General features: G+C 43.6%; 1 pseudogene across 1 annotated transcript; it reads left to right on the forward strand.

Annotated features, from left to right (window-relative positions):
- The first annotated feature begins 872 nt into the window (after positions 1-872).
- On the forward strand, positions 873-27,718 carry LOC310771501 (C-X-C chemokine receptor type 4 pseudogene; annotated as a pseudogene). Its single transcript has 3 exons — positions 873-1,067; positions 26,296-26,913; positions 27,278-27,718. The product of its transcript is annotated as a C-X-C chemokine receptor type 4 pseudogene (transcript).

Below are 27,718 nucleotides of genomic sequence, written 5' to 3' on the forward strand. Positions count from 1 at the left end.
ACTTTACGGGGTCACCGATGATGTCATAGCATAGAGTTCACCTGTGAGGTCATCGGCGATGTCAGACATAACACCGATGATGTCATAGCTCCCTGGACGTTGTGACATCACAAAGCGGGGATATAAACAAAGTGTTCTGTGACGCTATATACTTCCGGTATTCTATACTTCCGGTATTCTTACTTCCTACTCTACCTCATAATGTCTACCCTAACCACGACCAGATCCGAACCCGAGCTGAACCCTGGCTGTCTTACAACCAGCCAGGCCCTGGTGACCGACTGCCTTACAACCAGCCAGGTCACGAGTGGTATTCCTTCAACCGCATTCGAGGACCGACGTCTCTGTGATTCTGACCGATCACGGCCCGTGAGCCCTCATCTACGATCCAGCACACTTCACGAGGCAAGCCCAAAAGCTTCGCCCCCAGCAAGCCCACAAGCTTCGCTACAAATTGGTCCTTCGAGCGGATCAGAGGACTTGCGACGCTCAGAGATGGAACAGGAGTCAGGTGAGCTCACTCTGGCCACGGCACCTCGCCGACCAGAGGAGCAATCCTTTCCCCACCAGATCGAATCTGGATACAGCAGGAGTAGTACTCAGGGGCCCCCCCTACACTCCCACCAGACGATCCGATCGGGGCAGGAGCTCATCCGCAGCCACCAGGAAAACCGATTCCGTGCTCAGGTAGCACAAATTTAGCAGATTTAGCTCAGATAAGGGCTGAGTTTAAGGCAGATGAAGCTGCAGAGAACCTTATGGAGCTCCTATTGATCAAGGCCAGAGCCCTACCGGCCTTTGGCCACGCTAGCGCTAGGAGGAAGGCACAGCAAGCAACATCTCATGAAGAGATCCTAAGGATGGAAGCCGTAATGGCACAGGGCTATGCTAGGTTCCAGGCCAAGGCCCTCCAAGCTAGAGAGCAGATAACCCGCCGCCTGGATAGAAGCCGACGCCTGCTGAGCCAAGCTGAGCAGGAGCCCTGGAGGGCGCCACCCACTTCACCGGTGGCCACACCCCGGCTGAACATTTCACCCGTGCCCCGCACCTCCCAAGACCAGGGTCAGGTCAGCACGGTGGCTCCAGAGCCAACGACCCAAACTACGGAACCCACTGTTCCAGTGCCAATGCCACCAACACTCCCACCTAGGACATGTCCACCTAGGACAGAGGCCGCCAACCCTGAGCATGCAATAGAGTGCAACGGGGCGGCCGAGCCCGCCACCGGGATACACCAGACTCAGGGAGGCATGGCGAACGCGGGGACCAACAGCACAGGGCACAGTCAGCCGGCCGGCATCAATCATTCCCACAAGATAGCCGGACACGACAGCTGGGACCCCCCCAGAGGGCGGGACCAGCCATCTCAACTACCTATTCCCAGAATTCACCTCCTGGCCCTGCCCGGGCTCATGGAGACAACTCCAGCCAAGGCCTCTAGGGAGGCCAACAAGTCCGAGCAAGTGGAGCAAGTGGACATGCCTTTGAGGACGGCGAGGCAGGAGCCCCAGATGCTTCACGGGGCGGCCGTCTCCCTCATCGTCTCGCCGGCAATTCGCCCAGAGCAGACCTATCCCACACCGGCGCTCCACGGGGCGGCCAACGAGGCACTAGGGGCCGAGGCTTCCCTCCAACGAGGGCAGACAAACTGCTTCCTCGCTGACCATATGCCGCTGAGTTTCCTCAACTGGAAACTCAAGCCACCAGAGGCCCCTCACTCCCTTGCTGACCCTACGCAGCTGAGTTTCCTCAACTGGAAACTCAAGCCACCAGAGGCCACTGCAGCTCACTACAGCAGTTGCTGGGTAGACCCCCAGCTCCCACACACATCCTGGCCAACGAGGACAGTCACCAAATCTTGGCTCTTGTGATGTACGGGACTGGACAACAACGTGTAGACCCGTACCTACACCTGGCCGGTGGCCAAGCGGACCACAGCCCCCCTCACTGCCAGAATAATCAACCAAGCCCTGCCTATACCAGGTGGGACTGGAGGGCCATTCCGGCCATTTCTGGAAGAATACAGATTCCCCACAGGAATCTGGGAGCGGCTGTAGAAAAGGGTCCATAATGGCCCACCGTCAGGCCTGTTCTTGGGGCAGTCGATGCCCACGAGCCGGCGCGCCAACGACGTAATGATGATGACATCATCAATGATGACGTCAGAGTTCACCTGTGAGGTCATCGGCGACATCAGGCGGTCTAGGCTGACTGTGATGGCAGACGTGACTTTACGGGGTCACCGATGATGTCATAGCATAGAGTTCACCTGTGAGGTCATCGGCGATGTCAGACATAACATATATATATACAAGGTGCTCTGTGACGCTACTTCCGGTATTCTTACTATCTATTCTACTTCATAATGTCTTCCCTTACCACGACCAGATCCGAACCCGAGCTGAACCCTGGCTGTCTTACAACCAGCCAGGCCCTGGTGACCGACTGCCTTACAACCAGCCAGGTCACGAGTGGTATTCCTTCAACCGCGTCCGAGGACCGACGTCTCTGTGATTCTGACCGATCACGGCCCGTGAGCCCTCATCTACGATCCAGCACACTTTACGAGGCAAGCCCACAAGCTTCGCCCCCAGCAAGCCCACAAGCTTCGCTACATTGCCGTTACGGCCTTGGGCTATATTTTTGTCTGTATTTATAACTAAATACAGGCCCATTATGATAGGTTAGGCCTCCATTTTTTTTCCAAACGCATTCACTGCAAATAAGTTACCAACCATTATCTCCGCTTGTCACAACAAAGGGAGGCCGCACACTTCAGTTGGACGGCGGTCTGGCATTTCGGCATTGGAAATAATTTGTGTGGGATAAGGTGCGTATATGTGTGCACTTCTCAGTGACTTCTCTAAGCATCTGGGGGCGCTGGACTTAAAGATGGGTCAGGTTTTGCATAGATTATTTGCGTAAGTTGTCTTGTTTACTTTTAAACGGTTTTGTTGTTTTGTTTTTTACATCTATACATCTGTGTGGGATACCTTTACAAGACGATACTGGGTGATGAAACACGGATTGGATCGAGTCACTGGACAGGTTAGTCATGGTTTTAGTAGGGACTCTACGCCAGGATTGATAGATAAGACCCCTGATGCTTGCAGTGCGCTATAGCGGCAGGAATTGACACGTGAGAGAGAGAGAGTGAGAGAGAGAGAGGGGGAAGAGAGAGTGAGATAGATAGAATAGAGCCCTATATGTATGACTTGCCTGCTGAAGGGCTCTATTCTGCGCCTGGCCTTAGGCGCTAAACCGGCCTTAAACACAAAAAACACGCTTTACGCCTGCATACCGCTGACTTGGGAGGATACCGTCATGTTGTTACGCCCTAAAATGCGCTTTACGCTGAAGAGGCGCGGCGCAGTGCCAGAATAGGCCAGAATGGGTGTTTCGGCCTTAAATACCAGCCTAAAGCGATCTTCCCAACAGGCGTTAAATTTGCAGTTAACGCTTATCAAAACCAGGCCTATCTCACTCTCTCTCCCCCCTCTCTCTCTCACTCCCACTCTCCCTCTCTCTCGCACGTCAATTTCTGCCCCTATAGCACACTGCAAGCATCAGATCTGAAATGTAGGCTACACCACAGAGTGACAGAACCATCACTATGTTGGGGGAAAGGCCACTAATTTATATGTAGGCAGGCACAATGACAGATGAAAAAAAGTTGTTATACCGTAGTTTTGAGCCCTTGTCATTCAGAGGCTGTTGCATCACCCTAAGAAGAAAAGGCAGCGAGAGAAAACGATGCAATCATTCTGTCCAAACTTTCACCAATCTAATCTCATCGTGACACCAAGGGATAGGCTATATTTTGCTAGCCGATGCGTTTAGAACATTATTCTCACTTTGCTCTTGCTATGTGTAGCGTATTTACATGCTTGCTGTATTTAAACTGCAGTGAGATTTGTTTGAGGAGCATATCGAGACAGACAGGGATGAAAGTGGGCAGAGAGGGACGGGGGGAGCTCAGAGCACTTTGGTCGCGGGGGCTTTAAGGCTTTTCTGACCGGACTGGAGTCGCTCCGTGTGGATCGGAGCTTGGTTTACTGGAGATCACCAATCCAACACTTGTGAATAATTCTACGCTTAAAAAGGCGTGGTTAAATGGTTAGCGCGGCGCATTTTGGTGTTTAGCGTCAAGGAAAAATTAGGGAATGCGCGTGACCATGCCCACTAATAGCGCTGGGCCCAGCCATAAACGCAAATTTAAGGCCAGGGGGAGAATAGAGCCTGATAACTAATATAGCCTTTGTTTAATTTCGAAGCCTTGTCTGCGCCTTGCTGTTCTGCACTTGGGTGCACCCTTATATGGAGATGTTGTCAACATATAAATTAACCCTTACAATAACAATACCATAATCACCATTGTATGCTGTCATACCCAAAGACAAACTGTGGAATGACCTTTCTATCCATTCTATTTCTGTGGCCACCACAGATCTGAACAGGTAAGCTGAACCATCATTCATCACCAGAGTTTCTCTGGCTCAGGACAATTTCTTGTCATCATTGTTTATACATACAGTATCTGTTTGTGTGTGCGTGTGTGTGTGTGTGTGTGTGTGTGTGTGTGTGTGTGTGTGTGTGTGCGTGCGTGCGTGTGTGTCAAAGAATGGTGCTGATCGCTTAAATGGATCAAAATCAGTAGTCAACTGAAATTGTGGTGGAAAAATGAATAGACAAAGAAGTAAATGTGTAGTGTGACATGCTGAAGCAAGCCCAGTAATAATTCAATATCCCTCCTATTTTCAAATTGCATGTAAAGAGGTGATTGTATCCAATTGTGATCATTCCGTTTTTTCCCCGTAGTAGAATTACAATCTCTAGAGTTCCCACATTGTCCGACTTTTCCCTTGGCATAGAGCATTACTGCCATCGACAACAACAATGATCCACCATTCCAGCTGCCAATTTGGCACCTCTTATATTATCAAATAGAACATAGTGTACAGTACACATAATCCAATGTCCTAGCATCAAACTATGTCCCATGTATGCTGTTGATTGTAGAAAAAACATATTCTAAGCTTTCATTGAGGTTTATCAATGTTTTCATTTTCCCAACTATCCATCTATGGAATTCAATTTGGAGCCAGAGCCTGGAGAGCGCTGCTTCTTCCACTTGGGGTAGTAGCTATTGATGTAGGCCACATGCTCCTCTGGCCTCTAGCGAGCAGACCAATGTTCTATCTATTTACGCCACCGTTATGACCCCATTGATTTCAAATAGCCCTGCTGCTACGGTGGCTCATCTGTGATGCATGCAGTGACAGCGACTGATCAACAGCGCAGGAGCGGCTGAAAGCCTACACGGGCCACTAAATGGGCCAGCTAAATGTGTGCTTTGTCTCTTGTCAATGGTGTGAGTACATCGTCAATTGCCTTATTGGACGGCAGGAGTCGGATCAAAGCTCATTCCTCGTTCACGTGGGACCTGCTTTCAAACGCTCTACTTCGATTCCAGCGTCAAGCCGATCATCAAATCATTTAAAATGTGCGTAGGCTATGCAGTGTTGGGGAAGCTAATTTGAAAGCATACATGTACCTTAAGAAGCTACCAACTACTTCACAATGAAAGTAGTTCCAAAGCTACCCTGGGAGAAATAGGAAATTACAAGCTACACAGAAAAAGTGTTCAAACTACATTGTTAAATATAAATAAATTGACAATATGCATGTATGATATAAATGAGATAAAATATAATAGCCAACAAAAAAAGCACAATATAATGCCAGCAAAAATATGCCTCTCAATTGAGTTTATGGTAAATGGCCTGCATTTATATAGCGCTTTTATCCAAAGCGCACCATCGGGAGCAAGGAGGGTTAGGTGTCTTGCCCAAGGACACAGCGACAGCGGCTGGGAGGGAGAGGGGATCGAGCCGCCAACCCTTGCGTCATTGGCCGACCCGCTCTACCTCCTGAGCTAAAGCCGCCCCTAATACTACATTGAATGTATAAATATACATTCAATGTTATATTTTTGTTGTTGTAAACAAATCTGGCTTTTGTTTTATCAGACAAATAAAGAAGTAAAGTAAAGACTTGACTAGGATTGGTTAGGTTAGGGTAAGAATCTCAGGTCAAGCCGGGATCATGTCTATGTTCCCCGGGTTCTATGTTCCCCGGGTTCTATATTCCCCGTTTTTCACTAACCTCTCCCAGCCCCCACGCCAAACCTAACCTCCCCCCATGCCTAAACCTAACCTCCCCCAGACCCTAACCCAAAACCTAACCTCTCCCACCCCCACGCCTAAACCTAAGGTCGGCATTGCGGGTGGTCGGCATAGCGGGTGGACACCATTTGGGAAAAACGGGGAACATAGGACCCGGGAACATAGGGATGACCCCGTCAAGCCAATCAGAGGCAGCGTAGGCTGTGTGTCTTGTACAGTAACGTTAGTGGGATCCTGGCTGCCTTGATGGTCTATGCTGCCTTCAAAGCGATCAGGATGAAAGAAAAAGGCAGTCCTGTCAAAGGGGGCTGGTTCAACAGTAATGGTAAAATAAAATAAATATTGTATATTCTTTTCATTTTATTGCCCAAAATTGTAGTTCGAGTAGTTAAACTACACAAAAATGACCAAAAACTAGTTTAACTACTTGACTCACTACGCAAATATGAATGCACTGCAAAATGTAGTTAAACTACTCAACTACATGTAGTTCACTACTCCCCAACAATGTGCATTATGCATCATTTACAACACGTTGTCTACCTTAAGCTTAATTTATACTTATTAGAAAGTGTCGCTCAGCAGAGTGTCAGTGTCGCAGATGAAAAATAAAGTGTTGCTCATGTTGCTGTATTTATGCTTCTCTCCTCGGCTCAACGGTCACGTGACGCTATAGACCAGTGGTTCTCAATTGGGGGTCCGTGGCACTTTGCCAGGGGGTCCGCGAAAAGTTTTCAGGTAAAAAAAAATATATATATATATATATATTTTATATTTATATTTATATTTATATTTTATTACATTACATTTACATTACGTCATTTAGCAGACGCTTTTGTTTTGTCCAAATATATATATATATATATATATATATATATATATATATATATATATATATATATATATATAAAAAAAGCTACATGTTACTTATTCCTTCTCAAACTACTTCCTACATGGTGCTAGTCTATCAAAATATCTTGGCTGTCATTGATTGTGTTGCATAGTGGTTTTCTGTCTACTGTTGACAAATTGTGATATTGTAAGTCGCTTTGGACAAAACAAAAGCGTCTGCTAAATGACGTAATGTAAATGTAATGTAATAAAAAAATAAAAAAATAAATTGCAAAATCTTCATAGTTCAACAAAAATAGTTCATGCTTTAAATCTAAAAGGGTTCATGGAATACATTCTAATAACAAACCTATCAAATTAAAAGTCAAGCACGTTACCGTGGAAACAATTAAGCTTAGCCCAAAATCACAAATCAGAATGAGGGGGGTCCCCGGTATATTTTCTATCTTGTAAGGGGTCCTTGGCTGAAAAACATTTGAGAACCTCTGCTATAGACAGAGGGAGGCAGAGAACTAGTGCAGACAGCCAAGAGAGGGAATGCTTTAAGATTTAACTGCAGCCGCATATAATATAACGACACACAACCACACAACTAACCTCCTCTCTCTCTGGGAAGTTGGCCACCGTGTTCTTTGTGATTTTCACAAAGTCATACATCAAGGACATGCTGATCAAAATAGCGGGGACACGTTCATTCATTTAATTTCAGCGAAAACCAAAATAAGGAAGTCAAGCGCGTGCCCGTCTATAGCCAATCACACTTGCGTGACATTATGTGACGTAGTCAGCGACACTAGAAATTTCACTAGGTAGCAGACACCTCTCGCCGACACTTGAAAGTGTCCACTCAAGTCTTCATTTCTGTCGGCTACGGTTTCAAAAGTGTCGACAGACAAAGCATAAATTGGGCTTTAGTCTTACACACCAACCAATATAATCTGAATTTTGAGCGAGCTCAGCAATTATACTGCTAAGGCGGCGTTCACACACAACACTCATTTGAGCTGCCAGCATCTTTTTGCAATTCATTCTCTATGTAAGGACGCTAAACATGCTCCTCTTCCAAGGAACACACCTGGCGTTTAAATGCTGGTGGCATCTAATTTTTTTGGCAGCGCGCTCTGGGCGTTTTTAAGGTGAAAAAAGTTGAACATTTAGAGGAAAAGCGAGCTGCTCGTCTTTTCACTCATCCTACCTTTTGTCCTCCCAGAGGGATCCTCAACCTCCGCTGCTGCCAGAATTGGCAATAATCTGGCTTTCATGTTGACAGTGAACAACATCAAACAGACAAAACCAGCTGGCTACCGTCCGTGTGTTTGTTGTGTCCTAATCTGTACTGCACGCGACTGCAGGGGAAAACAAAACGAAGCATAAAAAAACGCTCAGTGCGCTGTGTTTTGTGCACAATGGAAGCGCTCTCAACATGATTTCCATAGCGTTCTTACTGAAAAAAGTGCGTTGGCTGTGAACGCCACCTAAGAAGGGTTCATGTCGATATATTTGGATGTATCCTTCAAACCGTCGTATGTCCTGCAACAATATATTTGTGGATCTAATGAAAACACTAAAGATTTGATTGCCAGGCTATCAAAAAGCCATAGCCTCTACGACCGCGTTTCCACCAAGCATGTTTGAGGTAATTTTGAGCCTGCAGCATTTCCCCCTTTGCTTCAGCTTGTTTCAGCCGGTGAGAACGCATGCAGGCATTTGACCTCTGGTGGCACCATATAATCACAGTAAGACGGCTGAAAAAGCTCTGTCATCTTCCAGGAAAATGGCTGTGTTTCATTAGGAGTGAGAATGTGATCCAACAAATGGGAAACGACCCCAAAATGCAAGGGTTTATGGGTAGGAGACGGCTGCTGACAAGGTATAGTCAGAAGTTCCTCATGCTTGGAAAGCCTATAGCATAACAAAACCAGGTATGGACTGATGCCCTTATACAGCTATTTCTTCATGTTTTCTTACTGCAACATAATATTATACTAGAAATCTAGGGTGCATGAGACTCTGGAGAAACTGGAGAAACCTTTTCCCCTTAACTCACCCTTGTCTTCTCCCTACTCTCAGCACTTATAGTAGAGCGGATAAGCACAATAATTGTGCACTTTTTGAAAGAAATGTGAAATTTCACACATAGTGAGGGAATACCATAAGGTTTATTTTCAGATTGGGAGGGAAGTCAGATTTTACCAAAATTCCAAGATGGCCACCATTTTCCCGGGTTTAATGTACAAATGTGCTTATAACAATTGTGCACTTCTTTAAAAAAGCACGAGATTTATCACATAGTGAGTAAATACCATAAGGTTTATTGTCAGATGTGGAGGGAAGGTGGATTTGGCCTCAAATCCAAGATGGCTGCCATTCCCCCAGGTCTAATGTACAAATGTGCTTATAACACTTGTGCACAGCTTCAAAAAAGCATGACATTTCTCACATACTGTAGTGAGTGAATACCATAAGGTTTATTGTCAAGATGTGGAGGGAAGTCATATTTGGCCTAAAATCCAAGATGGCCGCCATTCCTCCCTATTCTAATGTGTGCTCATACCATGATAAACGTTTCACAAATCTGAAAGTATTTATTGGTGAGAGTGTAGGGTCCTCTTGGTCATCTAGAACAGATTTGAAAGGTATAAGTGTAATGGTCTTTGAACTAGACCTGGTTTTATGGGGTCTAGATGGGGCAAAAACAATGAAATCTTCAATTTTTCCATTTTCACAGATAGGATACAATTTTCACAAATCTCAAAGGGTTTCTTGGTGAGAGTCTAGGGTCCCCTTGGTAATCTAGCCCAGATTTGAAATGTGTAAGTGTAATGGTCTTTGAACTGGACCTGGTTTTATGTGGTCTAGATAGGGAAAAACAATTAAATCTTAAATTTTTCCATTTTCACAGATAGCATAAAAGTTTCACAACTCTCAAAGTGTTTCTTGGTGAGAGTCTATAGGGTACCCTTGGTGATCTAGCCCAGATTTTAAATGTGTAAATGTAATGGTCTTTGAACTGGACCTGGTTTTATGCGTCTAGATGCGGGGGGAAAACCTCAGTGAAAATGGTGGCCATCTTGGATTTGAGGTCAATTCTGACTTCCCTCTACATCTGAAAATAAACCTTATGGTATTCACTAACTATCTGATTTGTGAAACTTTTATCCCATTTGTGAAAACTAAAATAATGGGTGATTTCACTGAGATTTCATTGTTTTTTCGCATCTAGACCATAGGTGTAGTGCCGGTAGAACGGGGGGGAACGGCGTTCCCATACTTCTCCAACGGGTGTTTTGTGTGTGTCAGTGTGTGTGTGCATGTCAAGCCAATAAAACGAGTGAAACTTGGCAACGTTGTCATTCGTCCTATATTTAAGGTGGGCTGAATTATTCACACAGCATCAACTCGCGGCTTGAAGAAAGAAGGAAACATTCCACCTTAACTATTGTAGCGGGTTGGGTTTGTGTGCTACTGTAAGTGTGTTATACTGTTCTGTGCATGGGGGTTAACTGTGGGATTGACATGTCTGTGGGGATTTACGGGGGTCTGTGAAGGCGACATATGGCCAGTGGGTGGGGTGAGAGGGGGGTTCACCTGTGATTGGCTGGGGGGAGGGGAGCTGTGGGCGAGAGGGGAACAGCTCGGGAGTTGGAGCGTGAGCCTGAGAGAGACGGCTGTGTTTGGGGAGAGCTGAGAGCTAGGAGGGAGCTAGCGGGGTTTGAGTGTGTGTTGTGGGGTTTGTTTTGGCGTGGGCTACGGCTGACAGTAGCCCTGGAACCTGTGTGAAACCAAATAAAGTGTGGTAACAAGATCCTGACTCACAGACTGGTTCCTGACAATGCTACACTATATTTAAGGTGGGCTGAATGACTCACACAGCATCAACTCGTGACTTGAAGGAAAAGGAAACATTCCACCTTAACTAGCTACAGCGCGGGGGAAACCTCAGTTTAATAAAAGCTATACTGAAACAGCTAGGCTACTGGCTTTTTCAGCATCAAAATATATTTTTTTCCCCCAGTAGCCTACCTCACTTTAACAAGTAAAGATGAAAAAGGCAGCCAAACATCCTTTCATTTTTCGGACAAGCTGTTAAAAAGGTACGTTTACAAGCATGAAGAAACTGTTAAAAGCGTGTTTCTTTTCAACACGGTTGAATCAAAAGTTAGCGTTAATCAGCCCATTGCAATTTGCATCGCCAGAATTCGTCACAAAATTCTAAAAATGCCGGCCGCCATGCCAAATGATGATCAATGCCTTGTGCAACTTGTGTGATCGCTGGTTGAGAGATTGTTTAGCTGTTTGTGTTGATAACTGACTGCTGAGTCTGCTCAGCTGTGCCCATATACGTCTTTTAGTTTCAGAGCTGCAAATGTCATGGGCTAGAGGACACAATTAGTTAAGTTGTGTGTCAGTGACAGTGGTTTGCAGCACTTGAGGAATCCGGGAGTTTGCTCGTTTAATTCGTTGATATAAGCGATTGCCCGAACGATTAATTAATGAATAGGCTACGTGAACGTTAGCGTGTGTGCGTGCGCGGGGGGAGGGGGGGGGGGGTTGTTGGGACCTGTGCGTGTGCAGGTGTTCCCCATATGTGCGTTCCCCCACTTCTCTAGATAGCACTACACCTCTGATCTAGACCACATAAAACCAGGTCCAATTCTGGTGACTTGGGACTTGATGTTGTGCTCTGATGAGTTGAAAAGAATCCGTGTAAATCCGTGTATCATTCGTTCATTCGTTTTTCAAAATAAAACCAAAAATTAAAAAATTAAAAAATGACTCTTTTTCTCAGTATTTGTTTCCAAAACCAAAATGAAAAAACGGATAACGACTCGTTTTTTCAATTTCCGATTTTGTACTCAAATGAAAAATGGAAAAAACGGATAATGCGCGTTTCCCGTTTCATTAAATTTTAATAAAGCAAGTTGAGTGACCCGGAAGTCACCTGGCGGGAAGTGACATGAGCTTTACTAGGAGGGCCCCAAGCTGGGCTGTGAAGCCATGTGAACATGGTGGCGAAGGCAGCGCCGCGGGAAGTAGGGGTGCTGCAGGTGCTGCAGCACCCCCTAGATTTTTTCACAAATTTTTTTTTTTTTTTTTTTTACAAATGTAATTAAAAATATTTTGCAGTGCACTATGTTCCTTTCTTGTTTAAGAATGTTTCGGGAAATGAAAATTTAGCCTATTTAAATAGAATTATCAACAATAACAATCAAGGAAGTTACATGCTTGTAGGCTAGAGAAGAAGAAGCGCGCATGCGCGCACATGTTGTGTTGAACCAACCAACAACCAATACGAATTGTTTAATCTGGCAATAAAGAAATGTGAACTTGACATGCTATTTTAATAGCCTACTCAAAAATGCACCTCCCACTATACAGCAAAGAGAGGAGTCAATGTTTATTGATATATGCCATTCAGATCAGAATAATTAGTCTAGTCATTAAGTTTGCTGATAATATTTCTATCATGTTAAGTCTGTGTCATGTTAACTGGTGTATTCAGAGCAAATAGGGAGATATAGAGCATTGTCATCATGCTATATATCTCCCTCTTTGCTCTGAATGAGTGAGAAAAGGAGAAAATACTGAATAATTACATCACAACAGTATCCTAATGTTAATTTAAAATGAGATATTCCTCTAAATATGGCAAAAAAATGTAAAAAAAAAACGTCCAAATTTTTTCCGGCAGGGCCCTTGCGGGCCCCACCGAGAGTCCCTTCCTCCCAGCACCCCCTGCTTAAAATGACTTCCAGCGGCCCTGGGCGAAGCTCTGTATTGCAAGTTACATGACGCCATGCAGGCCAGAAAGGAAAATTCCCATCCACTTGCATGGGGACCCCGGCAGCTGTTAAACCCAGGGGAAAATTTTCCGGGTGTCACTCAAAGTATAAAACGACTCTTTTAACACATTCACTGCCAGACGTTTTTTTTTTTACTGTAGTTAGCTTCTGCCAGAGGGGTTTTTTGAGGATTCTGGCTCATCTTTCAAGACCCGAGGATTCTTTTCTGCTAAGATTTTGTGAACACACAATATCTCAAAAGAACTAATAGAATGTGTGCTTTCTCTGTCTAAAAGAGTTAGTTTGTAGAGTTAGTAGTTATGTACCGGTAAGCATTAGCAGTTGAATACAGCATGGTTTCAGCGTCAGAAAAATTATTCAGAGATAAACGGCTTTTTGTGAAATTCGATAGAACAGTCACTTTAACCATTCATTTTTGGCATCAGTAAGAGTCAGACATCTAAACAATAGTTTTGAACAGTAGTTTCCTCCATAACAGCAGGAAACCCCCCTCTGCTTCCAACTCCTCCCTCCGTGGGCGTTCTTCTTGGCTGCAGCGGCCGTCACAAGCTTGTCACCAGTCTCACTGCTTTGCTGCTGCTGCTGCCTGTCTGCGCGGCCGCTGTTTGAGGAAGTCTGGATGGACTCGCTCGCTTCTTGGAGTTTTGGTTGAGAGAAGCTTTTGCGATTCTGGTCATATTTATGCTGCGTGTTTCAAAGTGTGTTCCACCTGTAATCTATTATGCAAATTTGCAATCCCGCATCGCCAGCAATCAGCGCGAAAACGAAAGCGTTTTCCCCCATCCATTTTCATGAGAATGGCTGCTTTTTGCTTGCCTTCCTCTAGTCAGGAGAGCACTGTCGCCACTTAGTGGCTCGGTGGAATGGGTTGTAAACGTTCGGTGGCTCCAATAATTATATAAGAGATGTAAAAGGGTTAGATGCACATCCCACGGTCAAAAAAAAAAAATTAATTTTTTTGACGTATTAATACGTCATTGGCAGTCAACCGTTGGATTATTTTTGACGTATTAATACGTCATTGGCAGTGAACGTGTTAATTATCAAACGTTTTTTTATGGGGGAGTTTTTCTTCAGAAGCCACTAAGAGCCGGATACGGGTGTATTTTCTGAGGCTTCATGAACGCGCATTTCATGAATGCCCATTTGGCCACGGGAACGTGGATCGTCAGCGTCATCACTTCCTTGTTGTGAACTGAGCTAATCCTCCGTTAGCAGTCCGATTTTGCCTTTTATTAAGATATGAAGTAGTTATTTTACACGAGTAGCCCACCGGAACATGTGTACAGATAGGGGTTCCTCTGCCTTTCCGACATGCTGCCACTCCGAACGTTAACTTCCATTATTCGGACTGGCGGTCGTTCACCTTAGAAGCCGCAATGCCGACCTTAGGTTTAGGCGTGGGGGTGGGAGAGGTTAGGTTTTGGGTTAGGGTCTGGGGGAGGTTAGGTTTAGGCATGGGGGGAGGTTAGGTTTGGCGTGGGGGCTGGGAGAGGTTAGTGAAAAACGGGGAATATAGACCCCCTTTCTGAGTGCCGATATTTCAGAGTGGCAGAACGTCGGAGTGGCAGCACGTCGGAGTGGCAGCATGTAACCGTACAGATAAGTAGGCTACTGATAACCGAAAACGGAGGTTTGGGATTAGGTGTGTTTTCTGTGGTTATGACATGGAGATAGAGACAGTAAGCTAACACTATTAGCTTGCCTTGCTTTATAAGGTAGTGTTTTGTTGTGATTGTCTATTGTCTAATAAACGATTTTAAATGGTTTGCCCTGTGCTTGATTCCAATTCAATTCCCTTGACAGTATTGCCAGTGGCTGCTGTAAGCATAAGGGGGGCAGACAGTGATAACTGATTGCTGTTTAACAGACTTTAGTTGAGTATGATATGGCAGTCAAAGTGCTGTAATGCTAAACATTTTACCAGCTAGGTCCTTGTCAGGCAATCATTATTCAATTATTGCTTTTATATTATTTTAGTTGTGATCAAGTCAAGGGAACTGGCATCCATGTGCAGACGTTCTACATTAAATTGCTCCATTTAAAAAATACGTTACCATGATCCCTTTTCCATAAACCTTGATGTGTACATCACTGATATTAACCTTTTTCATATCAAGGACCCCTCACTTTTATGGCATCACCACATCTAAGCAAAACAGTCGGTTGAACTATGCTGGTCTGTATCCTCTCTAATCTGTTATTCCTGCATCCATTGGCTCTGTTAAACAGATCTATAATATTTCAGTTGAACTCAAAGATAATAGTAATATTTACTTAGGCTACATTTAATCAAACAACAATAGATAGCCACATAATGTCATTAGCAATACTTGCACAGTAAGAGGAGATTTAGAAGTGGGTATACTCAATGACTGAAAAATAAGTGCTAACATCTTTGAAATGAATAACAGATAGTCAGTAGCACGTAAGGCATATCTACTGTATATAAGGCCTGTCCAGCAAAGTCATGGCATGAAGTCAGACCAGGGCAGGCAGTTACCACAACTTCAATAATACTTAGTCAATTATCCTTGTCATTATCAGATTGGTGGCTGTGCAACAGCAAAATGCTACTTTCTGTGGTTAACACACACACACACCGTTTGTATTTTAACTGTAAGATACCAAGGTGTTATTGCAAGTTTTGATAACACTAGCCCATCTGGTGACAGAACTAAACAATTCAACTCGATGCAACGTGACACTGCACGTTTTTAGACTATCGGACAATTGCATCAAACTCAATCACAATAAAACTCGGTGGCATCTAACAATTAAAAAGTAGCGTTAAATACTGGGTAAAAACAATTAGCACATTATCACGTTTTAGTCAGCTCTCTAGATCCCAGTATATTAATGTGATGTCAACAACTCAATCTATATTTATATAGCACCAAATCATAATGACCACTCAACAGGTAGAAGACTATGGACTCAAACAATTGAAACAATATATCGGCTATTAGATTAGAGAAAAGACAACATGTAAGCGATGGTGTTGAAGAAGAGACACATCTTTGAAAGCAATCTTTCAAGTTTATTATGAAGACAAAAATAAAAACAAAATCCTCCGATCAATCCTGATCCTGACCCATAGCTGGGCGTCAGCAGCTGGCCTAGAGAGCAGTCCTAGTCGTCAGTCACCCTGCGGAAACAAGAATGTTTTATTACTCACGGTTAACGTAAATATTTAGAGCTCATTAGCCTATTATGCTAACGTTAAATTTCCATGCAGTTATAGACAAAGGGCTTGTTCGCCGTTTGACATACAATTCCAACAGCAATAAAGATGTGTTCAAATATGCATATAACCCCGCAATTCTTGTATCATCTGGCCACATACAGGTCTGTGAGAAGACTAATCAGCTACTTACTCAGCTGTACCCAGGAATGTAGACCCATTTCCCCGCAGACGAAACCCTGCTAGCGACCCGACCCCGTTCATTATTGTTCAACAAACATGCATTTTATCCCAGATGTCTGAAATTTCCTCCTCGCTTCTTCCTCCCGCAATGATTGAGTGCACCGGCTTTCAAAGCGTTGATTGTTGATCGCGTTGATGGTTCATATTGAACAATAACGAATATACAAACACCCGGCATCCCCCCAGAAAGTTTCCTAACATTTGTGGCTATGAGGTGACTACATTACATGTTTGATTTGAACGTTTATGGAGACGTAAATCTCTCTAGACCCGTCGGTAACCCCCACAGGAAAGGTGCCATGGCACGAGTCCGATACCTCACGAGTCCGACACCTCACGAGTCCGAAAAAAGAGGCTAACTTCCCCCAGACCCTAACCCAAAACCTAACCTCTCCCACCCCCACGCCTAAACCTAACCTCCCCCAGACCCTAACCCAAAACCTAACCTCTCCCACCCCCACGCCTAAACCTAACCTCCCCCAGACCCTAACCCAAAACCATGAGGTGTCGGACTCGTGAGGTATCGGACTCGTGAGGTATCGGACTAGGGGGCAGTCCCCACAGGAAAAAGGGGGTTCGTTTTCAAGGCTACATTTCCATAAAATAATTAATATGAAAAGAGTATGCAGCTACAGTTTGTCAATGTAAAAAAAAAAGAACACTTACTTTATGTATGATAGGATTGCCGTTTCCAGTTCTGCGTCTTTTTCGCCTGAGTTGGTGTCGAGCACACAATCTTCTCACCTACATTTCCGAGCATCTCGGAACACCTGACTGCTGCAACGCCATGGAAATCTTGGCATGCGCTTTTTAACTGCAGCAACTTTAAGATACGCTGGAATTACCGCGGCTGCTGGCACCAGACTTGCCCTCCAATGGATCCTCGTTAAAGGCTGTGCACTAGAACAGTCTGACGGTTTTACCATCCTCAAAAAGCTGCCCGATATCATAATGATCCTCCAGTCCGGCCATGTTACCCGTTTGTTTTGCGGGCCCTCCTAGTAAAGCTCACGTCACTTCCCGCCAGGTCACTTCCGGGTCACTCAACTTGCTTTATTAAAATTTAATGAAACGGGAAACGCTCATTATCCGTTTTTTCCATTTTTCATTTGAGTACAAAATCGGAAATTGAAAAACGAGTCGTTATCCGTTTTTTCATTTTGGTTTTGGAAACAAATACTGAGAAAAAGAGTTGTTTTTTCAGTTTTTTATTTTTGGTTTTATTTTGAAAAACGAATGAACGAATGATACACGGATTCGTGTTTCAATCATGAGAGGCCAGTTGGTAGGATTTGACAAACTTTATTTAGCAATCGGCATGCATGGCAAATACTTTGGCGCATGACTCCATTGGCCAGTGGCGCTCCTCTTGAGGCAAGAGGAGGGCACCTGCATAGGCTAGGAGATCCCCCCCCCCCCCGTGGGGGATCAGGAGTCAAGACTCGTTGGTGGCGGACTGGGGAGGTGGGTGGGGCAAAACAACGCTTCGGAGGACGGCTTCAAGGGAGATGGACTGCTGTGAAGCTAGCTGCTGCTATGATCGGCCAGAGAGAGAGAGGTGGCGTAGAACCCTTGCTATATATATGAGGATTAACTGACGTCATATTTGACGTCATAGCAGACGTCATACTAGGACTTTGACTGACCACGTTATGCTAGAACTTGACTGACGTCAGGGGATGATCGGATTATGCATGAGTGGCCTTCTGCTTGAAATATGGTCTGGAGACCTCACTTCAATCATGAGAGGCCAGTTGGTAGGATTTGACAAACTTTATTTAGCAATCGGCATGCATGGCAAATACTTTGGCGCATGACTCCATTGGCCAGTGGCGCTCCTCTTGAGGCAAGAGGAGGGCACCTGCATAGGCTAGGAGATCCCCCAAAAGGAAGATCTGATTACCGGAGGTTAATTGAGATCTGCAGGCGCCGGTAGTTGATGGTACTTTTCTGGCCTTCGACCTTTTAGCGACTTACAGCTATTTGCGGCTGGCGCTCCCAACTCGGTCGGGCCTTCGATCTTGATACATTAATGTTTAACTTGGCGCTTCCCGGCTTGGCCTACTTGGCTGCCTTGGCACCTCGCGATAGCGCTTCTCAGCTTGGCCTACCTGGCCGCCTTGGCGCCTCGCGATTGTACTTTTCCGGCCTTCGACCTTTTTAGCGACTTACAGCTATTTGCGGCTGGCGCTCCCAACTCGGTCGGGCACCTCGCGATAGCGCTTCCCAGCTTGGACTACCTGGCCGCCTTGGCGCCTCGCGATTGTACTTTTCCGGCCTTCGACCTTTTTAGTGACTTACAGCTATTTGCGGCTGGCGCTCCCAACTCGGTCGGGCTTACCTGACTTAAGGTGCTTCCCGGCTTGGCCTTCCTGGCCGCCATGGCACCTTACCTGACTTAAGGCGCTTCCCGGCTTGGCCTTCCTGGCCGCCATGGCGCCTTACCTGACTTAAGGCGCTTCCCGGCTTGGCCTTCCTGGCCGCCATGGCGCCTTACCTGACTTAAGGCGCTTCCCGGCTTGGCCTTCCTGGCCGCCATGGCGCCTCACCTTTATTTTACCTGACTTGGCGCTTCCCAGCTTGGCCTACTTGGCCGCCTTGGCAGTAGTTATATAGGACACCCCTTATTTAAAATGATCTCAAAAGCGTTTTTTCAGTACTTCCGCATTTTTCGAAAAAGGGGCGTGGCTTATTTTTAGCAAAAGTCAATTTTTCAGTACTTCCTCAAAGGGCACTTCTGTATTTATTTTTTTGCCTTGTGATTAAAAAGCCATTTGAGCAAAAGTCCATTTTTCAGTACTACCTCAAAGTACACTTCTGTATTTGTTTTTTGCCTTGTGATTAAAAAGCCATTTTGAGCAAAAGTCCATTTTTCAGTACTTCCTCAAAGGGCACTTCTGTATTTATTTTTTTGCCTTGTGATTAAAAAGCCATTTTGAGCAAAAGTCCATTTTTCAGTACTACCTCAAAGTACACTTCTGTATTTGTTTTTTGCCTTGTGATTAAAAAGCCATTTTGAGCAAAAGTCCATTTTTCAGTACTTCTCCAAAAGTACACGTCTCCATTTTTCACCTTGTGATTAAAAAGCCATTTTGAGCAAAAGTCCATTTTTCAGTACTACCTCAAAGTACACTTCTCCATTTTTTCACCTTGTGTTTAAAGCCATTATGTGTAAAAGGCTTTAATTCAGTACTCTCCAAAAGTACACTTCTGCATTTCCCCCCATATCACCTTGACCAGTTTGTAGTTTTTATCGCTATTTAATCATCAACCCATATCAGCAGCTTGCAGCAGCATTTTTTATCTCGGCCAAATACAATTTGGGCCATTTAGCAACTACTAAACTAATATTTGCTAACAGCGGCGCCCATTTTCCCTGACTACAGATTCCACTGCTTGTTGATGTTTTCTCTAACTCACCCATATGATGCAAACCCTGCTTCCATTAAATTCGTGAGCAACTAGTTGCTTGCGAGTTTATTTTTCACCTAGCAACAGCAATACAACTTCCGCATCACGCATCTAAGTCACGAAGGTGGGATGCGCGTCCCTCAATGATGCAATGACAGGAAACCCCTCCCCTTTATAAAGCAGCTGTATGACAGTCAGCTGGCAACGATCACACAGACTCTCTGTCAGTTTCTTTTGGAGGCACCACCAATTTTTGACCCAGCGACTCAACTATTTTCTCTAAGAGCAGCGGCGCTAGCTGTTTTTTATCTCGGCCAAAATACAATTTGGCCCATTTAGCAACTACTAAACTAATATTTGCTAACAGCGGCGACCATTTTCCCTGCCTACAGATTCCTCTGCTTGTTGATGTTTTCTCTGACTCACCCGGCCCCCAGGTTCCCCTTCCCAGCCCCTCCCCACACGTGACGTTGACCGTCAGGTGGGCGTTCCCGGCAGCACGTAACACCCCTTGAAAGCTATGAATAGCTACTGCTGAAAACGATGTAAGAACGAAGAGTGAGCACACAGTTTTTTCCTCCCATGCCCCCTTATATCCATTGCGTGTCTATATTTATATTGCCTATATAATAGCCTATATTTTTTATTTTTTATTTTTTGTACAGCATTCAAATATTCCATAATTGCATGTTGTGCAGGCTATCTTATACTAATGTATACACCAAATATTCCATAATTGCATGTTGTGCAGTCTATCTTATACTAATGTAATGATAAAGGTTAGGCATAGCAAAGCATTCTGGGTATTCCCAGGCTATTCTGTAGATTCCATCCGGGCAACACACACACACACACACACACACACACACACACACACACACACACACACACACACACACACAGCCAGCCCCCAAACACAGCCAGCCACAAACATAGCGCGCGTTAGATTGTGGGCTATGTGTGGGCAGTTTCTCCATCTCAGACCACATCCCAGATCATCTGTGATATTATGTATTTTCCCCACTCCAGATCCAATTGTGATGTGACATCACCATGATGATTTTGATATTGTCTGATTGGCGGAATTAATTAAATTTGATCAATACAGATTGAGGTGGAGTGAATAGCTACAGACATTGAATAGATACAGACTGTTTTCAATTGAATTGAAAACGATTGAATACAGACTATGGCGTATGACTATGCCGTTTTCCCGTCTCTCAACCAGACCAGAGTTTCCCAGCATGCACTAGTGTGTTTCAACACTGTGTTTTTGGAGATTACTTATGTGCTACGTTAGTTATGTTATATGGCAGTAAAATGCCACTGAATGACCAAATTGATTTATCTTGATTTTTGATTTAACCCCAGCGTTAGTTTGTTGTTCATGCGTATGCAATAACGGATGCGTTATTATATTTACTGGCTATGGTTATTTCGAACCCCACATAGGTTACGCCAACCTATGTGCCCTATCAGAGTTCGTTACGTTGCACTAGTCTTCCTCCCCGTGACGAGTTGGATACAATAAACAAAACAACATGATAGCAGCAGCTGCATCACTATACGTGTGAGCGTAAGTATTAATGGTTTGCAACTTGTTTGTGTTGTACAGCATTTGGTTCAAACATACGGTGACATTGAATCAGTGTTAGCTTAGCGCTAGTTAGCTAGCATACACTACGATCTGTGAATAGAATTGGCCTGGCCTTGCCATTTCTAACTAGCTAGTTTTTCTCGAATTGATATAACGTTACAGTAGCATGGACCCATCTCGTTATGACACCCCAGACCCCGGATATCCGTGACCTATGGGTATTATTTCAAAATATGGAATATGGAATATGGAACGTGAACAAACATCTTAGTTTTATGTATCTGTTATGTGATTGGGCCCATTGTTTTTATTTTTCGTATTTTATATGATTATTTTAATAGTTACTAACTAGGGCTGTTGAAACGAATTTTGATATTCGAATATTATTCGAATTTAATAATTATGAACGAAATTCGATTATTATTATTTTTTAAAAACGAATATTTAATTTTTTAATTTAATTTTTTTTTTTTTTTTTTTTTTTTTTTAGAACACTAGAACAGTGACAAGTTCTGACAACATACTTGAAGAAAAGAGTGTTAACTGAAGTTGACTGTTGAAGCTGCTATACTGATGTAAACCTACCTGTAGCTCTGACTGTTGAAGCTGCTATACTGAATGTAAACATGTAGCTCTTAAGTGCAATACGTGACTGATTTTTTTTGTTCATGGCTCATTGTTGTTTTGGCAAAGTTTACTTAGTTGTTTATTGATAAGGAGCTCAAACAAAGGCTGTGTCTTTTTTTATTATCAATTATTTTATCCAAAAAACATTTTTTTTTTTTTTTTTTTTTTTATTCAATTAAAAATTAATTAAAATATTCGAATATAATTCGAATATTAAAATGTATAAAGCACTGAAATTCGAATTTGATTATAGAGGGAGATTGACAGCCCTATTACTAACTATATTATTATATAACTAACTAGTCCTCCACACAGAATTGGTTAATTTACTGTGAGACTTTATGTTTTGTAGACAAGCACCAAGTATATATAATAATGGTATATAATAATAATAATAATGGTATATAATAATAATAATCTTTGTAATACAATTGGTATAAAATTAAAATGTATATCACACTTATAATATGCCAACAATAATAGCACCAGTCTAAATAACATAACTTAATTCAACTTTGCCTCTCCTCTCCTCTTCTCTCTTCTCCTCTTCTCTCCTCTCCGCACCTCAACCCTCCTCATCCCCCCTCCCCCCTCTTCTCCTCTGCTCTCCTCTCCTCTCCTTATCCCTCCCCCCTCCCCTCCCCTCCTCTCCTCTCCTCTCATCTCCTTTCTCCTCTCCTCTTCTCTCCTCTTCTCTCCTCTCCGCACCTCACCCCTCCTCTTCCCCCATCCCCCCTCCTCTCTCCTCTTCTCTCCTCTCCGCACCTGACCCATCCTCTTCCCTCTCCTCTCTTCTCCTCTCCTTACAAGCCTATAGATGAGGGATTTCAGACAATGTGACTATTGTTACAATATTGTCAACAATAATAGTACCATTCTAAATAACATAGCTTAATTCAACTTTGGCAGGGTTAGGGTTAGTGGTCTACCATTAGGGCTAGTGGTTGACATGGACACAACTCGTTGTTGTCCCAGGAAGTAGCTACTATACTGTCTATAGCCAGTAATATGTAATATGTAATATATTATGTAATGATATTGGCTGGGTTTCCCAAAAGCTTTGTAGCACTATGAAGCTAATTTAACCCTTCTTAACGCCCATCAGTGCACAGAATGTCAAGATAACATGTCTCACTTGCTGGGGATGAAGTTTGGAGTGTTTTTGCTTGGTGATAATGTGTATGCTTATGAAGATTGGAGTGGTGAGTACAAAGAAAAACTGGTAAAAGAGCTCATCAAAATGGCAGGCCGATCCAAAACATTTGTGTTGTAGCCAATTTCTAACCATTTCTAGCCAGCGAATTTACACATGCACTTGAGTGAAATTCATGTGAATTCAATGTGAACATGCATGAACTGTGATTGAATGAACGCAGATTGTCAGATTTGTATACCAAACCCTTATCCTGGTGCCTGCAAGGGTCGGCTGTACCACTAATGTTAACCAATATGTGTAAATGTGTTACAATATTGGGCTGGTTTCATAGACCTGGCCCAAAAGTACATACATGTTAGTTAGGCATAATAGTCAAACATGGGTTTTCATGTTCTGACTTGCTGAAATGTGTGCTGCATATATATACATACATGTTAGTTAGTCATAATAGTCAAACATGGGTTTTCATGTTCTGACTTGCTGAAATGTTTTACACGTCACGTAAAACAGACACAGGATTGATGGATCTGCGGTACTAATTAGCCTACACAATGTGTAATTTCAGGTTATTGTAAGTTATTGCATAGTTGCAATCTTTCATACTTGCATACTTACAAGTGGGTTGTTTTTAATGGCATGTGATTTGCGGTACTAATTACCCAATGTGTAATTTCAGGTCATGCCTAGTGTGTCATACATACAAGCCTACATATCAGTTGGCTGTGTCAATGATTTTCTGTTTTATACCTCATGATGTGTCATCATTGTTTTTGTCAGGCTTAGAAGCAATGTTTAAACAGTAAACAGTTTATGACAAGTGGTGTCAGCATGTTATGCTACTACTACACAAGACGTGTTATGGTACATAAATAATATGTAGCGTGTAATAATCTGTAGAACTCTGTCAGAACTTTTCATGTTCTGACTTGCTGAAATGTTTTAAAGTTATTTTTACATTTGACTTTGAGAACTATGATGAACTGTTAGTCAGTATTCTGTACTGATGTACAAAAGTAACAAGATTGAGGTTGTGAAATCTTCAACCGGAATAAAAAACTGGATATAATATAACTGAATCAAACACTATCAATATAAGACAAACAAAATGCTATTATCAGTCAGGTCGGTAATGACCGGGGGAAATTATATGAGTATTGTCCATTGTGTGTATGATACAACTTTGTTTATCATTCTACCCCCTCACACTATACAGTCTGTATTTAACTGAACACCCTCTACCTGCCCCCGACCTCAGAGGGGCTCTTCTGTCAACGGGCCTGAGGCAAGGTGTGGTGCTAAATATTGTGGTAAATTAAATTGGTAAATTGGTTAAGCAAAGCAAGTAATGCTTTTGCAATGTAGTTTGTAAGATGTATTTTACAAGATATTTTCTGAGATTTGCTTATATTAACTATTAACTATACATATTAAAGTATAGATGATTGTTTTGCCCAGCTTATCAAAACAAATGTATAGCATGTTAAAGTTTTAAATAAAGTCAAGTCAAGTCAAATCCAATAGGTCTTAATGTCAATTAATTTAGCTTTAATGTGTTTTTGAAACACACACACCCACACATTGACCCCTCTCATATATACGTAACTGCCTATAACTGTACATATATTCCTTTCACACACACTTTTCAAAATAGACACTCTTTCATATTGTATGTGTACATCCTGTACAAGGTACATACTTCATTGGGATTCAATGATTCACAGATGTATCAATCAAATGTATGTTATACTGACACAAATTACCAAATTACCACAAATTCAACATGTAACGCCATTTTCTCAATAATTTTGGTAAAATGTTGGTCAACACACTTTGGGTTGTTACCACCTTGTTATCACTGGCGTAGCCAGACTTGGCACATTTGGTGTGACCCAGATCAGTCCTTGTAACGAGGACCTTGTTATCACTGGTGTATAGCCAGACTTGGCACATTGGATGTGACCCAGATCAGACATTGTAATGAGGACTATATTTTTTATCAAAAAAAATAATACAGACAATATATATATATATATAGTCAAGCGACTAATTCACTAATACAATTGTAACATCTTGTATAATATATTCAAAGTATTGTTAATTGTTAATTATTATTATTCAAAACCTGAAAATACTGTAAATACTGTAAATAAACTAAACTAAAACTAAAACTTGGAACTTATACTGTGTGTTAATTTAATGTGTTTTGAAACACACACCCATACATTTCTACCGGAAGCCCTGCCCCTAGGGACGGGACCCCGTAACTCTGGGGTGTAACAAGATTGAGAGTGGTTGAGATTGTGAAATCTTCAACTGGAATAAAAAAAAAAGTCAATGCATGGTTGCTTTTTGTTTGAAGAAGCAGCGCCCCGGAACACCATAGATCACTGCTGTAAAGTTGCAGACACATCTCTCTCTCTCTCACACACACATAGGAGCCTGTCTAAAAAGAACGGTATCAACTCTTGGTTAACATGGCATCATTCTATGAGGTGAGTGCTCTTTCTGTTTGGTTTCTTTTATTATGACCTTAGCCACAGGTTTATATTTTTACCCCGTTTTTGCCCCTTTTTTAAAATCTCTCTCCTCAGAATCGGTCGTTTACGTTAGTTCGCCTATCCTACTTTCTTGTTTTATGTAGGCTGTATTTAGGCATACAGAAAGTCTATCCAACTATGTTCTTGCAAAGAAATACATGCAAGGGTCAAATTTAGCTATCCTACTTTAAAAAAGCATGAATTATCCTGCAAGCAATAGGGAGGGATATAGGCTGTGGTGCGCAGTAGCCTACGCCTAGGGCCTGCCTGCCTCGGCTATATATGTTTTAAGTCTCTGGTAATATATGGGTTTGTCTTGCCACTGAATATTGAGTAACCTATCAGCTTGATTGTGTGCGTGTGTGTGCGTGCGATATGCTCCCATAATGTACTTTTCCAAACTTTCCGATGGGCATAGTTTTCCTATCATATTTGCATGTCAGCCATTTATAAAAATGTTAATTGAGAGGACTTGTGTAGTACTTTGCTGGTAGTTCCTTTCATCAAATCTGTATTAATTAATTAAATTAATTAAATTATTAATTAAAGTTATGGTTCAGCCTTCATTCAAACTTTGAGAGACAACTCAGACTGACCAGGCCAAACAGTAACAGTCTCATAACAGACACACGTGGCCTATGTTCTGTGAGACAGATCTCCATTTTGACCCTAACCTTTTCCACCCCTTCTTATTCCCAGGTCTTCAACATTTCCGAGAACGACTCGGATGGGTCCGGGGAGGACTATGACAATATCGACTTTGTCGAGGAGCCGTGCGGCCGAGCGCTCAGCGAAGAATTCTACCGGATCTTCTTACCGGTGGTGTACGGAATAATCTTCCTTCTGGGGATTGTGGGCAATGGATTAGTCATCTGTGTCATGGGCTACCAGAAGAAGGTCAGAACCATGACAGACAAATACCGGCTGCACCTGTCAGTGGCCGACCTGCTGTTCGTGCTCTCGCTGCCCTTCTGGGCGGTGGATGCGGCCAGCGGCTGGTACTTCGGTAGCTTCCTGTGCGTGGCCGTGCACATTATCTACACCGTCAACCTCTACAGCAGCGTCCTGATCCTGGCCTTCATCAGCCTGGACAGATACTTGGCGGTGGTGCGGGCCACCAACAGCCAGGCCACCAGGAAGCTGTTGGCAGACAAGGTGATCTACCTGGGCGTGTGGCTGCCCGCTGCGCTGCTCACCGTGCCCGACCTGGTGTTCGCCAAGGCACAGGACATGGTGACACCCTCAGACCACCTCTTCGACGAGGACATCGTGGAGACGTCGGGCCCCCCGGTCATCTGCGAGCGCATCTACCCACAGGTAGGGTTGGGTCGATATTCTAGAGCGATATATCGATAGATATTGTATTGTATCAATATCGTATCATTGCAATTTGCAAAGGGGAAATATTGATATCGTCATCTTTAAGGTACGCGTTGTAAATCCAAGGCGATGAAGCATAGATGTGCATGGTTTATGACCATAAGTGAAAGGTCAAGGACAAAAAAAAGCAAAGGGGAAAAAAACAGCACTCACAGATCAACTTATCTTGTTTAATGGGAATAATTTGAATTGAAATTGTATCGTGTCAAGACACTTTGTAAAATCACCAAATATCGTATCATCGTCCAAATAATTTATATAGTATCATCTCGTGACTATCCTTGTGATTCCCATCCCGCAGGACTCCAGCAAAGTGTGGATGGCGGCGTTCCGCTACTGCATCATCATCGCCAAGCTGTCGCAGGGCGCCAAGGGCCAGACGGTGAAGAGGAAGGCGCTGAAGACCACCATCATCCTCATCCTGTGCTTCTTCGGCTGCTGGCTGCCGTACTGCATCGGCATCCTCATGGACACGTTGCTCAACCAGCTCAACGTCATCCCTCACAGCTGCGCGATGGAGCATGGCGTGCACAAGTGGGTCTCCATCACGGAGGCGCTGGCCTACTTCCACTGCTGCCTCAACCCCATCCTGTACGCCTTCCTGGGAGTCAAGTTTAAGAAGTCAGCCAAGCTGATGCTCAGCAGCAGGTCCAGCCAGAAAGCCACTCTTATGACCAAAAAGCGAGGGCACATTTCATCGGTGTCCACCGAGTCGGAGTCTTCAAGTGTTTTGTCCAGTTAA

This window comes from Poromitra crassiceps, assembly GCF_964638095.1.
Source record: "Poromitra crassiceps genome assembly, chromosome: 2".
In the NCBI taxonomy this organism is placed as follows: domain Eukaryota; kingdom Metazoa; phylum Chordata; class Actinopteri; order Beryciformes; family Melamphaidae; genus Poromitra; species Poromitra crassiceps.